The following is a 14,840-nucleotide window of genomic DNA, read 5'->3' on the forward strand; positions in this document are numbered from 1 at the left end:
AAGAGTCTGTGGCCCACTCTGGCTGCTCCAGGCTTCATATCTATTGACTCACTTTTGTTCTGAATGCTATTTGGTTACTTTTATTGTTTGTATAATTTGTTTATTTTTTTCTCTCTTCACATTGTGTCTTTATTGGTCTTTTTTTTAATGGGCTCTTTTGGGTTTCTTTGTTTTGTGGCTACCCGCAAGGAGACAAATCTCAAGGTTGTATAATGTATACATACAGTACCTGGAACTTCAAGCTTTGAAACTTGCTGTGTGCAATTTTATTAAGACCAGGAATAGTGTTACATACTCACAGTTTGAAAACGGGACAGTGGGATGATGTAATAGTTTTGTGAGTGGGATGATGTAATGGTCTTGTGAGTGGGATGATGTAATAGTTTTGTGAGTGGGATGATGTAATGGTCTTGTGAGTGGGATGATGTAATAGTTTTGTGAGTGGGATGATGTAATGGTCTTGTGAGTGGGATGATGTAATAGTTTTGTGAGTGGGATGATGTAATGGTCTTGTGAGTGGGATGATGTAATAGTTTTGTGAGTGGGATGATGTAATGGTCTTGTGAGTGGGATGATGTAATAGTTTTGTGAGTGGGATGATGTAATAGTTTTGTGAGCGGGATGATGTAATGGTCTTGTGAGTGGGATGATGTAATAGTTTTGTGAGTGGGATGATGTAATGGTCTTGTGAGTGGGATGATGTAATAGTTTTGTGAGTGGGATGATGTAATAGTCTCATGACCGTGGGGTGATGCTGTGCCACGTGATGGCATGTTCCAAACGGTATTTAAACCAAAGCCCGCGACTGTGACGCAGTTCTCATTTTTTAATTTTTGATGCAATGTAGTTGTTGCTGGTCAGAGGTGTGGAGGCACCATCGGTTTTGTTTGTTACACGGTTATTTTTTCCCCCTTACAGTCCAATATCAGAGAGGCATTACTGGTGTTATCTGAGTTCAAAGGATTGGATAAAGTTAATGTTGTTCAGCGATTTGGGGAATGATAGACATTTGTGACTTCATTCAGGAATTATGGCAAGCACATTTGAGTTAAACCCCTGCAAGGGGGGGAAGTGACCACCCTCCAGTCAAAAGTTCAGTTCCTTTTATTTCCTCGTGATTTCTTCGGACAAGGAATCTCTTGGCTGTGGGATCAACAGACACGTCGTTACTTCGAAGGAATCATTGTTTCGGGGAAGTCTCTCCTTAATGACCATAAATCACATGGACTTCTGAATTTATCACTTTAAGTCTGTGCTTGGATGAGAACTTGTTAAGAACAGATTCTACGTTTGACTGTTTGTTAGAGATTACTGCCTAACTGTTAACTTCCGGTTAAGTTAAGTCATTTGTTTACTTTTCTAAGTTTTGAGCAGAGGTTGATAAATCTCGGGATTTGTTTATAAACCCTGTCTCAGTTTCATATTGATTGCTGCTGCATTCGTAACAATAGGATTGTACAATTGTTAAAATAACAAGAAGAGTATTGTGCAAAGTCTTAGCTTGGAGTGATTACAATGGTGATACTAATTCTTAACTTTTGGTGGATTTTTATGTAGTGGTTTGTTTGGCCAATATTGAGCTGATAAATTTAAGTGCTTAATTATGCTATGTTGTTCACACAATCCTTTTACATTTTAATCAAAATAAATTGAAATTTCAATGTAAATTTATTATCAAAGTACATATATATCACCATATACAACCCAGAGATTCACCTTCTTGCACAGTAAATCCAAAAAACACAATCGACTCAATGGAAGAGTCCACCAAAAGGACAAACAGCCAACGTGCAAAAGACAACAAACTGTGCAAGTACAAATAAAATAAATAATAATAAATAAATAAGCCATAAATATTGAGAACATGAGATGAAAAGTCTTTGAAAGTGAATCCACAGGTTGTTGGAACAGTTCAGTGAAGGGGTGAGTGAGGATGAGTGAAGTTAACGCCTCTGGTCCAAGAGCCTGATGGTTGAGGAGAAACAGCTGCTCCCGAACCTGGCAGTGTGGGTCCTGAGGCTCCTGTACCTCCTTCCTGATGGTGGCAGTTAGGAGAAAGCATGGCCTGGTGGTGGGGGTCCCTGATGACAGATGCTGCTCGGTGTAGATATGCTCAATGGCGGGGAGGGCCCTTCCCATGATGGACTGGGGTATATCCGCTATTTTTTTAGGATTTTCCATTTAAGGGCATTGGTGTTTCCATACCAGGCTGCCAGTTTTTACAGTTGATTAACACTGGGCTATCAATGATGACCTTATATCAAATCTTGACTAGACCAGCCTGCACCGCATGCTATTATGAAAAGGATATTGAGGCAACAGAGAGAGGACAAGGATGATCTACACTGATGGTGTCACTTTGCTTTCGGGAAGAGACGGTTGAGGGTAGCCTCTCAGTCAGAGCTTTCCTCTACAGACAACATATCGTTTGCAGTTGCAATGGTTAAGGAAAAGGTCACCTACATATTTGTAGATTTGCTAAGAGAATGTGGGACAGATGCAAGGGCCCGTGACCCTCTTTGTCTACAACTGCTGTTTAACAGGAATCTGATCTATGAGTTGTTTCTATGGACAGAAACTGAGACAGACATTGCTATGCTGGAAGGTGATCAACTTGATGATCACTTGGGCTTCACAAAGCCTGTGGCCTCCAAGCAGAGTGAGATGTCCACAAGGGAATGCTGCAGACTGGCACCATCTAGGCTGCAGGACTACGTGTTGAGAGATGCACTAAAACTTGGTGCCAACAACACTCATGGTGTGCGAGAAAGGAGCACAGTCCAGGTTTCTTCTGCCAGTAAACATGAAGGAGCAGGGAAACAATGAAAGCTCTTTTCGTTATCACCTCAGGGGACCAAGTGAAGGGTAACGGTGCTACGTTTGCTTGCAATTTTCTTTCATGTTTGCACTACTGAATACATCAACCGGAAAGTAAAGGATTTTTTTTTGCATTTTTTTTCTTCCTTTGAATATACTTTAAAATGAATGATGGTCTATTTTTGAAATAAAAATATCTTGAAAATTATGAGAAGTTTGGAAACAGAGAGGATGTTACCATTTGTGGAAAATTCATAACCAGAAGCCATCAATATAGATGGTCATGAATAAATCAAACTAGGGGAATTCTGTGCAAGCTTCTGAACTCAGAGCTTGAAGTGAATGTGGAATTTGCTGCAACAGGGAGTGGCTGAGGAAAATAATCTAAACACATTTAACAGAAGGCTGGACAAGTTAATGAGGATGAAGGCGATAGCAAATTACTCTTTTATATTGACCCGAGAACAAATGGAAAGTGGAGCAGAAACACTGGGATGAACAAGTTGGGGGAAATATGACATTCAGTCCTAGATAAAGCATACAGGTGATTTTCGGGACTGTACCTCTGCATGACTTCTTGATTTCAAGGTACAGTCGGCCCTCCTTATCCGCGGGTTCCGCATGCGCGGATTCAACCAACTGCGGATCGGGAAAACCCGGAAATTCTCTCTCCAGCACTTGTTATTTGAGCATGTACAGACTATTTTTTCTTGTTGTCAGGAGCGGGGGCCAGATGGACCCAAACGCAGGACGCAGACACTGAAGTACTAGGGGGAGGACAGGATGGGGATGCGATGGCATGTAAGGGTTAATGCAGGCAGAGCTGGATCCAAGAGTTCAGACGGGGCAGGCAGGCGGGAGGATCCCAGAGTTCAGAGCAGGCAGATTCCTCATGGCGGGCCACAGGGATCCCGGGCAGGGCTGCCTCCCAGGTGGGTACACGGAAGCCTGGGTCAGTCACGAACACCTGGGCAGGTGCAGGGCACAACCCTTAGGGAGCAATAGGTGGAAGGGGCAGAACCCCCGCCAGGCAGCAGCAGTCCGGCCAGATCCGCCCGACTGAGGCAATGGGTAGGAAGCTCGGAATGGAACTGAACAACCACCCAGTCACCGTCCTACGGCCCCTTATAAACACCTGCAGCCAAATTGGCCACAGGTGTGCCTCCTTGATCCAGCATGATCTTAACAGGCTCAAAGGGGCCGGGAGGGACAGCTACAAGACCTGGAGTCCAGAGCACTCCGACTGGATCGAGACCCGGAACACAGATTCCGGACCGGACCAGACCCTGACACTTGTCGTTATTTCCTAAATAATACAATATAACAACTATTTACATACATTGTATTAGGTATTACAAGTAATCTAGAGATGATTTAAAAGCACAGGCAGTCCCCGGGCTTTGAACAAGTTCCGTACCTGAGTCCATCTTTAAGTCGGATTTGAAGTCACAACAGGTACATCCAGTATTATTTAGCATCAATTAGTCAAACATTTGTTTCAGTATATAGTATACATTTTACCTTTCTATGCATATAAAACACTGAAGAAACGTATGCATTTCAATAATGAAACCACTGCGTTGCTTAGTAATAATTGTAGCTTTCATCGGGGAGTGCCTTTCACATTCTCCATTAAAATTGTTCTGATCGTTGACCGACTGTAGCCTGACTCTTTTCCAATAACCAATGGTGCTTCACCTCTTTCCGATTGCTTTATTACTTCCACTTTATTTTCAATCGTGATCGTGATTATTTTCATGAACAGGAACACTGCGGATTCAGAGCTGTGCCAGGTCCTAAAGTCCTCTGCACTGGTAAGGCTAAATAAGGGACTTGAGCATCCGTGTTTTTTGGTATCCATGGGGGACCCGGAACCAATCCCCCATGGATAAGGAGGGCCGACTGTAATAGCTCCCTGAGCTGGGACCTACAGAAGGGACATTGTATTGCATTGGTTGTCATATTTATCATGGGTATGCTGGAATTTTAGGTGTCGGGCATGTCTGCACACCAGTATTCGCTACCAGTGACTAATGCTTTTCTACTTCTGTGAAGGTCAACAATTGTTTCTCGCACTAAAATAAAATATTTATGTATTCTGTTCGTTTAATAGAAAAACATACAGATGAATTAGCAAGACTCCCTAACTAGCCTCTATCTGAAAAAAAAATGGATGAACAGACCTCTATAATACACTATTTCTTAAGGTCCAAAACACTTTTGATCTGACCTTTAAATAGTTATGTTCAGAGATAAGATCTTCTGCGAATCAGTGCTGTACTCAATACCTAATCTGTCAGAAACTTAGATGAAGAAAATTTTACTCGACAGAGGAGTAAAATAAATTTTCACCAAATATTTTTATTTAATAAACATTGAACATTACCTTGAAAAGGCAAAGTCACCTCACAGAATCATGAGCTCTCGATTTTCTGTAAATCTATCATGGATTCTTAAACTCAGATATTCTGGAAATGTTGTGACACTAATAGCTGACAATTGAATCTTCTTGGCCCCTTTTGATCCAATTTTGAAAGGACTACCTTCTGGAAGATAGAAGCAGCTTAAACTGGGGTAGCTGATGGCCAATATCAGTCTTTCTATGTAGTTCTTTTTTATCAATTTATACCAATAGTTATTAGTCTTACATTCTGAGGCAACTCACCACATATTTTTTACTTTAAGAATCGAGTAGCACCATGTATCAGTGCATTGTACTGTATTTACATCTATTCAGCTTTTGGGCTTAAACCCAATTAAAATTGAGAGAAGTCTGCTAATTAATTATACAGTATCAGATGAATTGGGATAAATGCAGCATTAAGTCAAGAAATGAACATCTACATTATTTCAACATACTTTGCTTGTTTAAAAACAAAAAAAAACACAAAGGGGTAAGGAAGGAAATAATCCGAAGTGATAACTGAATAAAAATGTATGTTTGGATGGAAGCTTTGACATGATAAAGCATCCCATGACCTGCACAGGAATAGTTTCAAATAAGGTCTGTGACTGAGCCAGACAAAGAAACATTGGCTTGGAAATTTGTTTGCTTAAATCCCTAAAATCTAGTGCTAAGTAAACAAACTGCGTTTAAAGCAAATTAAATTCTGTACATAACTAATCAGAAGTTAACACTGGTAACATTTTTCCCCACGGCATCTAGAACACCTAATAGTAGTACAATATATAAGAGATCACTTTAATTAGGTGCTTGGTTAGTAAAGACATCAAATGTTATGGGGAGAGGCAGGAAAATTGGGTTGGCTGGAAGGTAACTCAGCTAAGATCAAATGGCAAAACAGACTTGGGGGTGCTGAACAGTCTAATTTTGCTCCTATGTCTTATGGTCCTATAAGACTGGCATTGTTCACTCACATTAACGATAATGCCAGGGTGAAAATGAACATTTTCATAGGGCTAAACACATTCCATTTATGTTCATACACTGAAAGTGCCTCAGTTCTTTGCAAAACAGTCTTTAAGTTAACTGATCCCTGTCAAAACCCTCAAAAGATGTGGCCAGAAATGCCAAGAGGAATCTCTTTTCACAGATGCACTAATGAATTTTAATAATGATTTAAGAACTTTACAATATCATCACAGGGAGATCATTAACACTATTATCTTGTCAAAATATTGGTGCAAACATATTGCTATGCCATTATGACTAAATGCTGCTCGGAGAATATTGCTTTAAGAAGTGCCTTCAAAGAAAAGAGGGATGAAGGGAAAACATTTAGGAAGATAAGACTAGGATTGCCAACAATCTAAATGTAAGGAACTTTTTGTTCCTTATTTTAGAGGACTGCAATGTGCCAAAGCAGAAGATCAGGTATGTTTCTTTCAGGTTGTGTTAGGCTTCGTTAAGTGGGTCAGAGGCTAGGGGTCATGTTTGCAGACTGGACAGAAGTATTTGGTTTCTTCAATAACTTTGTGAGGAGTAATTATATTACATTGAAAGGAGGAGGTAAGATATAGATAGGGAGCCTCCTGTGTTGCCAAGGTAGGGAAATAGATAACCGTAAGAAAATAGATTTTGGTAAGGAGCAGTGCCTTCAGAATGCTGAATGGGATAGGGAAGGGAATAATATGTTTGGCAGAGGCTCATGCCAGAATTTTCAGAAACTGTGGATCTATTAAATATGGAGAGAGGCTGCAAGATGAGGGGCAGGTGAATTAGGCAAAGTCTAGAAATCTGAAACAAAAACAGAAAATGCTGGAAAACCTCAAAGGTCAAAGGTTACCGACGGCATAGGTAGGAAAAGGGAGGAGGTCCTGAAAACAGACTACAGGGAGTTAGGAAAGAAGTTGAGAAACAGGACCTCAAAGGTAGTAATCTTGGGATTAATGTGATTGTGAGTACTGTATAGGAATAGAATCAGGCTGAGGGATTGGAGCAGGGGACAAGGATTCAGATTTCTGGACCATTGAGACCTCTTCTAGGGCAGGTGTGACTTGTACAAAAAGGACAGGTTGCACTTGAATCCGAGGGGAACCAATATTCTGGTGGGGAGGTTTGCTAAGGCTATTGGGGAGAGTTTAAACTAGAATTGCTGGGGGGTGGGAACCGAACTGAAGTGACGGAGGAAAGGGAGTTTGGAGACAATGCAAAAGGAAGGATAGGCAGGTGATAGAGAAGGGACATGATCAGTCCAATGGTTTGAGATGTGTCTATTTTAATGGGAGGAGTATCATGAATAAAGCGGATGAGTTTGGAGCGTGGATCAGCACTTAGAACTATGATGTTGTGGCCATTACAGAGACAGGGATGGTGCAGGGGCAGTAATGGCTACTTCAAGTGCTAGGCTTTAGATATTTCAGAAATAATAGGGAGGAAGGCAAAAGAGGTGGGGGCGTGGCACTGCTGATCAGAGATAGTGTTGGGGCTGCAGAAAAGGAGGAAGTCATGGAGGGGTTGTCTACGGAGTTCCTGTGGGTGGAATTTAGGAATAGGAAGGGGTCAATAACTCTACTGGGTGTTTTTTTATAGACCACCCAATAGTAACAGGGACATTGAGGAGCAAATAGGGAGACAGATTCTGGAAAGGAGTAATAATAACAGGGTTGTTGTGGTGGGAGATGTTAATTTCCCAAATATTGATTGGCATCTCCCTAGAGTGAGGGGTTTAGATGAGGTGGAGTTTGTTAGGTGTATTCAGGAAGGTTTCTTGACATGTTATGCAGATAAGCCTACAAGAGGAGAGGCTGTACTTGATCTGGTATTGGGAAATGAACCTGGTCAGGTGTTAGGTCACTCAGTGGGAGAGCATTTTGGAGATAGTGATCACAATTCTACCTCCATTATCATAGCATTGAAGAGGGATAGGAACAAACAAGTTAGGGAAACATTTAATTGGAGTAAGGGGAAATATGAGGCTATCAGGCAGGAACTTGGAAGCATAAATTGGAAACAGATGTTCTCAGGGAAATGCACCGAAGAAATGCAGCAAATGTTCAGGGGATATTTGCGTGGGTTTCTGAGTAGGTATGTTCCAATGAGACATGGAAAGGATGATAGGGTACAAGATCCATGATGTACAAAGGCTGTTGTAAATCTAGTCAAGAAGAAAAGCTTACAATACATTCAAAAAACTAGGTAATGATAGGAATCTAGAAGATTATAAGGCTAGCAGGAAGGAGCTTAAGTATGAAATTAGGAGAGCCAGAAGGGGCCATGAGAAGACATTGATGGACAGGAGTAAGGAAAACCCCAAGGTATTCTATAAGTATGTGAAGAGCAAGTGTATAAGATGTGAGAGAATAGGACCAATCAAGTGTGACAGTGGGAAAGTGAGTATGGAACCAGAGGTACTTAATGAATACTTTGCTTCGGTATTCACTATGGGAAAGGATCTTGGTGATTGTAGGATGACTTGCAGTGGATTGAAAATCTTGGGCATGTAGATATTAAGGAAGAGGACGTGCTGGAGCTTTCGGAAAGCATCAAGTTGGATAAGTCATCGTGACCAGATGAGATGTACTCCAGGCTGCTGTGGGAAGTGAGGGAGGAGATTGCTGAGCCAATGGCAATGATCTTTGCATCATCAATGAGGATGGGAGAATTGGAGGGTTGTGGATGTTGTTCCTTTATTCAAAAAAGAGTAGAGATAGCCCAGGAACTTATAGGCTAGTGAGTCTCACTTCAATGGTTGGTAAGTTGATGGAGAAGATCCTGAGAGGCAGGATTTATGAACATTTGGAGAGGCATAATTTGATTAGGAATAGTCAGCATGTTTTGTCAAAGGCAGATTGTGCCTTATGAGCCAGATTGAATTTTTTGAGGATATGACTAAACACATTGATGAAGGTAGAGCTGTAGATGTAGTGTATATGGATTTCAGCAAGACATTTGATAACATACCCTATGTAAGGCTTATTGAGAAAGTAAGGAGGCATGGGATCCAAGGGAACATTGCTTTGTGGATCCAGAACTGGCTTGCCCACAGAAGGCAAAGAGTGGTTGTAAACAGGTCATATTCTGTATGGAGGGTAGTGACCAGTGGTGTGCCTCAGGGATCTGTTCTGGGACCCTTACTCTTCGTGATTTTTATAAATGACCTGGAGTGGAGGGATGGGTTAGTAAACTTGCTGATGACACAAAGGTTAGGGGTGTTGTGGATAGCGTAGAGGGCTGTCAGAGGATACAACGGGACATTGATAGGATGCAAAATTGTGCTGAGAAGTGGCAGATGGAGTTCAACCCAGATAAGTGTGAAGTGGTTCATTTTGGTAGGTCAAATATGATGGCAGAATATAGCATTAATGGTAAGACTCTTGGCAGTGTGGAGGATCAGACGGAGCTTGGGGTCTGAGTCCACAGGACTATGCAGGTTAACTCTGTGGTTATGAAAGCATACGGTGCATTGGCCTTCATCAATCGTGGGATTGAGTTTAAGAGCCGAAAGTTAATGTTGCAGCTATATAGGACCCCTGTCAGACCCCACTTGGGGTACTGTGCTCAGTTCTTGTTGCCTCACTGCAGGAAGGACGGGGAAACCATAGGAAGGGTGCAGAGGAGATTTACAAGGATGCTGCCTGGATTGGGGAGAATGCCTTATGAGAATAGGTTGAGTGAACTTGGCCTTTTCTCCTTGGAGCGACGGAGGATGAGAGGTGATCTGATAGAGGTGTATAAGATAATGAGAGGCATTGATCATGTGGATAGTCAGAGGCTTTTTCCCAGGGCTGAAACGGCTATCACGAGAGGGCATAGCTTTAAGGTGCTTGGATGTAGGTACAGAGGAGATGTTGGGTAAGTTTTTTAACACAGGGAGTGCTGGATGTGTGGAATTGGCTGCCAGCAGCGGCAATGGAGGCAGAAAGAATAGGATCTTTTAAGAATCCCCTGGATGGCTACATGAAGCTTAAAAAAATAGAGGGCTATGGGTAAAGTCTAGGTAGTTCAAAGGTAGGGACATGTTCGGCACAGCTTTGTGGGTTGAAGGGCCTGTATTGTGCTGTAGGTTTTCTATGTTTAAAGGTTCCTTCTTTAGCAAAGCCTGTATCCATATACAACTCTGAAATTTGTCTTCTCTTGACCGGGCATGAAGCAAAGAAAGAACATAAGAGTCATTCAAAGAGAAACATAAACCCTCCCACACAAAAATGAAAGGCAATATGATCATCAGCTCCCCCCCACCCCCAAAACTTCTCCGTTCACACGAAACGGAACAGGGACATCGACCTTCAAAAACTCCCTTCAAGGAGGACAGACAGCATCCGTAGAATGAAAAACAAGGGTTAATCTTTCAGGCCAAGCATCCTTTATTAGAGTCAACACTTCAGAAACAGAACCAGGTTTAATATCACTGGCAAATGTGGTGAAATCAATGACGTATTTATTTGGCCAATGGTCCCTTGCCCATTGGCCAGGTAGCAGGAAAAACTGTGAGACAACTGATTAGCTATTTAGTCAAATCTCACGGTTCATTACTCTCTCAGTGGGAAATGCAAAGTAAAGGGAACCATTTATTCAATTAGATAGAGTGTCAACATTCCTACAAGGGTCAAGGAGCGATTGATGTGTAACATGTGACATTGAAAACCCAAAAGACAACCCTTATATCAGAAATAGCTAAGGCTTTTGTTCAATGAACATGTGGTTAGTCCGAGATGCCTAATTAGTGTGATCGCCTTATTACTCATGTTAATACTTTCAAGCCAAGAAGCTTTCACTATGTGTCTACTCACCATGCTTGCCACATCGACTCAGAGCCAAGTATCAGGATGGAGGGTTGGCAGTCAGAGATATCCCCTGCAGTCATAGCTTATGACTCTAGTAATCCATCCGCAGACATGAGAGGAAAACAAATATAATGAGGCCCATGGGAAAAGGAAATCTTAGTAGAGCAGGCCATCGGCATTTTAAAGTGACAGTTTGATAAATGAAGGAAACTTAGAGCAAAGATCCCAATAATTGTTGTAGCTTATCGCACCTGCATAAAGATGTCATATAGTATCTTTTGATGCTGAATTGAATGGCAATGATGAAAGGGGAGTGGATCCTCCATGCCACATTTTGTGGAAGTTGCACAGGAGAAAGAGGAAATTCTTCAGCCTGGTGGAAACAACAACTTGTGGCTGGGTGTCTTCACTAAATTAGATTTGAAAATTCAAACAAAATTCAATTGCCAACTTGACATACGTTGTTGGCTGATTCAGAAAGACTTCCATTTTGAGAAGTTCCTTGCACTGGTTAGTTATAATGCATAACATTTGATACCTTTAGAGGTGTTTGCAAATTTGCAATGCAACACATAACCTAATTCAGAGGCCTAAAATTGGAGTTTCTGTAGTTCTTGCTTGGATCTATTGTAAACTAGCTATATGCCATATTTCTTCAAAATCATCTGACACTGATCGGTTTTGTTCAAGTTAATAGGAGATTAACCACGACATGTGCAACTCCAGTTGTTGCGCCTATTTCTTATCACAACCTCTGCATCTCACACCATGTGCCTTTGTTGGTCATATTGCTAACCTACAAGAGGTTCCTTGGCTGATAAGATGTCGAGGATTAGGTGGTTAAAACATTTTAAAAGTATGTATAATTGAGAGGAACTCTAATTACAATTAGTCAGCAAGGAGTCTGCAAGTGTAAGGATGGAATTTTTGTTCAGTAGACCTCCAGTGACACTATTTGTGGCACTAGAAGATTCAGTGATTGATTATAAGCTGCACAAAGTGACCACGTCAACACACCTACTGTGACTTGTCCAATTATTTTGTTACTAAGGTAGGATGTAGAGTATGACGTGCTATGATTATTCCTAAAATAGTCACAGCTGAATATTTACTTCAATTTACAAACCTGTTGTGCCTCACAATCACTATATGATCTTTTTGATTGCAAGTGGATATTTAAAAGTATCTTAATATCCTTATTTTTTAATACTGTACTGTATATACTGATATTATGAAGTTTGTCTATTGTTTATTTAAATCTCTCACTTTCAAAGGAAAACTCAATGATTTAAGATCAGTGAGCTACCCATGTTGTGCAACCCCCAGCCTGCTGAGCCCAAATTTACCTGGTGCACGTCCTTCAGCTGTGATTTCCTCAAGGACATTGGCTCTGACTTTGGCACAGGGATCAAGCAGAGGACAGAATTTTCTTATCGAAATATTGCTACAAGTGGATTAGTCTCCATGGTTGAATTGTTCTCAAAGTTGTCAATGAAAATTTGAATGTTGGTGGATGTGTAGCATTCATAAAGACCCAAATGACATTAGACCATCAGACCATAAGATATTAGAGCAGAATTTGGCCATCCGGCCCATTGAGTCTGTTCTGCCCATCATTCATGGCTGATCTATTATCCCTCTCAACCCAATTCTCCTGTCTTCCTATACCCTTTAACACCCTTACTAATCAAGAACCTATCAACTTCCACTTTAAATATGCCCAGTGACTTGGCCTCCACAGCCATCTGTGGCAATGAATTCCTCTACATTTTAAAAATGCTATTCCTCCTCCTTAAAAATGTTACTGAAATTAAAATAAAGCACAAGGAAAGGAAAATACTATAGTAGTGAACTATTTTATATTGAATAACTTACGATGCGATTTATTTCTAAGTTACCTTTCCTCTTTACAGATTTTCCTCTTTGTTGTAATGAAGGGAGGTGGTGAACATTTACCAAATTAAAAATGATGTGGGTTCAGCTTGCAAATTTCCATTATAATTGCTGGGAAATAGCAAGCTGACGGCCGGCGGGAAATACAAAGTCTGATTCAGAGTACAGTTAGAATGACAATGGTACAACCAGCTCTCTGAAATTTAATGCATCCACTTTTGAAAATGATTATGCCAGCATTCCATATCTCTTGACAGTTACTGTACATCAGCAAATTTCAGCAACTGTACGAAGTTCTCTGGAAAATCTGGACCAAGAAGCTAACTTGTGTTAATGTTTTCAGTGGTTCAGGGACTATGTCAGATACTTTGCAATACTGGTGATGAGCCAAAGTGGAATTAGAAATGGATGAAGGTTACCAAAGCCAGCTACCAATGGAAGTTTCCCTACTTTTTGTGAACTAGTTGAATAACATTATTAACAAACAACCTTGTTAGAAAAGTTTCAAATTATTGTAGACAGAAGATGAAGTAGTTGTACCATAGCCTTTTCCCATTTACCATTTGTGTTCGTATGAGAGGTGAGGAGATGATCCTTATTCATCTCATACTTACAGGCCATACAAGGTGTAACTTTTAACCTCGTACAACTGTGTAAAACATTCCTACAGAATGTAATAGCCTTTGGGTTTTGATCATCACACTTCCTATCTTTGCCATCTTCCTGGGTGCAACTGAGCCACATTGCCACAGCTAACAGAGCAGTTGTCTCACAACACCAGCTGAACATTGACTTTCAATCCCATGAGCAAGAGTCTTGCCATTTTCTGTGGCTGAGTAGGCTTATATTTCCCCTATATCCCAGAGATATGTGGGCTGGTAGGTTAATCGGCTACTGTAATTACCCTAGATACAGTACAGTAACAGGCTGCTCAATTACTCTCATGTAACAATTAACCTACTAATCCATTAGTCCTTGGAATGTGGGAGGAAACGAGAGCACCCGGACAAAACCCAAGTGGTCACGGAGAGATTGTACAACCCCTTACACGTTGATAGGAATGTGGGATAGTGTAAGTGGATGCTTTTTTTCAGTGCTGTGTGTCTCTACAAAGTTTGGACCAGTTTCTTTTTTCTCTGTTCTGAGTCATCACAAGATCAAGCAGATCATGTCTTAGTTCAGACAGAAGGACATGCATTACAATATATTATAATTAATTCCAGAGCCCTTCCACCGCCCTGATCCACAATGGTTCAATATTTGGCTGCTACCAGCTAAAATATATTCATTTGAATAGTTTCAATGCATTAAGTAGTACAGCATCAGTGAATTTTGCTCTTCCAGAGGCAGGAGACCCATGGGAAACAGTTTTATTGCAGCCATCCTGCTCTACATAACTATTGAATCACACAGTGGAAAATGCAAATCCCAGTTAATCAAGCTAATATAAAATAATGGACAAATGTTCAAAGAATAAAAGTTACTCTTGACAATGTAGTAAAATATGTAATATACATTTAACATTTATTAAACTATTCTCATCTATTTCCACAGAAGCATTAACTATTTAGAAGCAATTTGAAATGGAGAATTTAAAATAAATTCACACTCCATTGTAAAAAGAGCAGAGGGGGAATTTGATACAAGGATAAATTGTTCTTAGATTTACATGCAGCTGTCTGCTCATGCCTTTATTAAATGTGCTTATTTTCAGTATTGTTGGAGAAAAGCTGTCATAGCTCAATTCTTTCATTCCAGTGAAAAGATTGTCAAAAATATCTCATCCAGCACATGATTTGAGATTTTATACCTTTCCCTGTTACTACTACATTCCTCCCATCAACAGTGGCAGAGGCCTAAAGATGTTCTCCACAGTGATTAATATTAATTCTAGGAGCAGGGGAAGCAGCATCACCAGGCAGAGAAACAATTGACATTTCACG

Source organism: Hypanus sabinus, chromosome 1, assembly GCF_030144855.1.
Source record: "Hypanus sabinus isolate sHypSab1 chromosome 1, sHypSab1.hap1, whole genome shotgun sequence".
Classification (NCBI taxonomy): domain Eukaryota; kingdom Metazoa; phylum Chordata; class Chondrichthyes; order Myliobatiformes; family Dasyatidae; genus Hypanus; species Hypanus sabinus.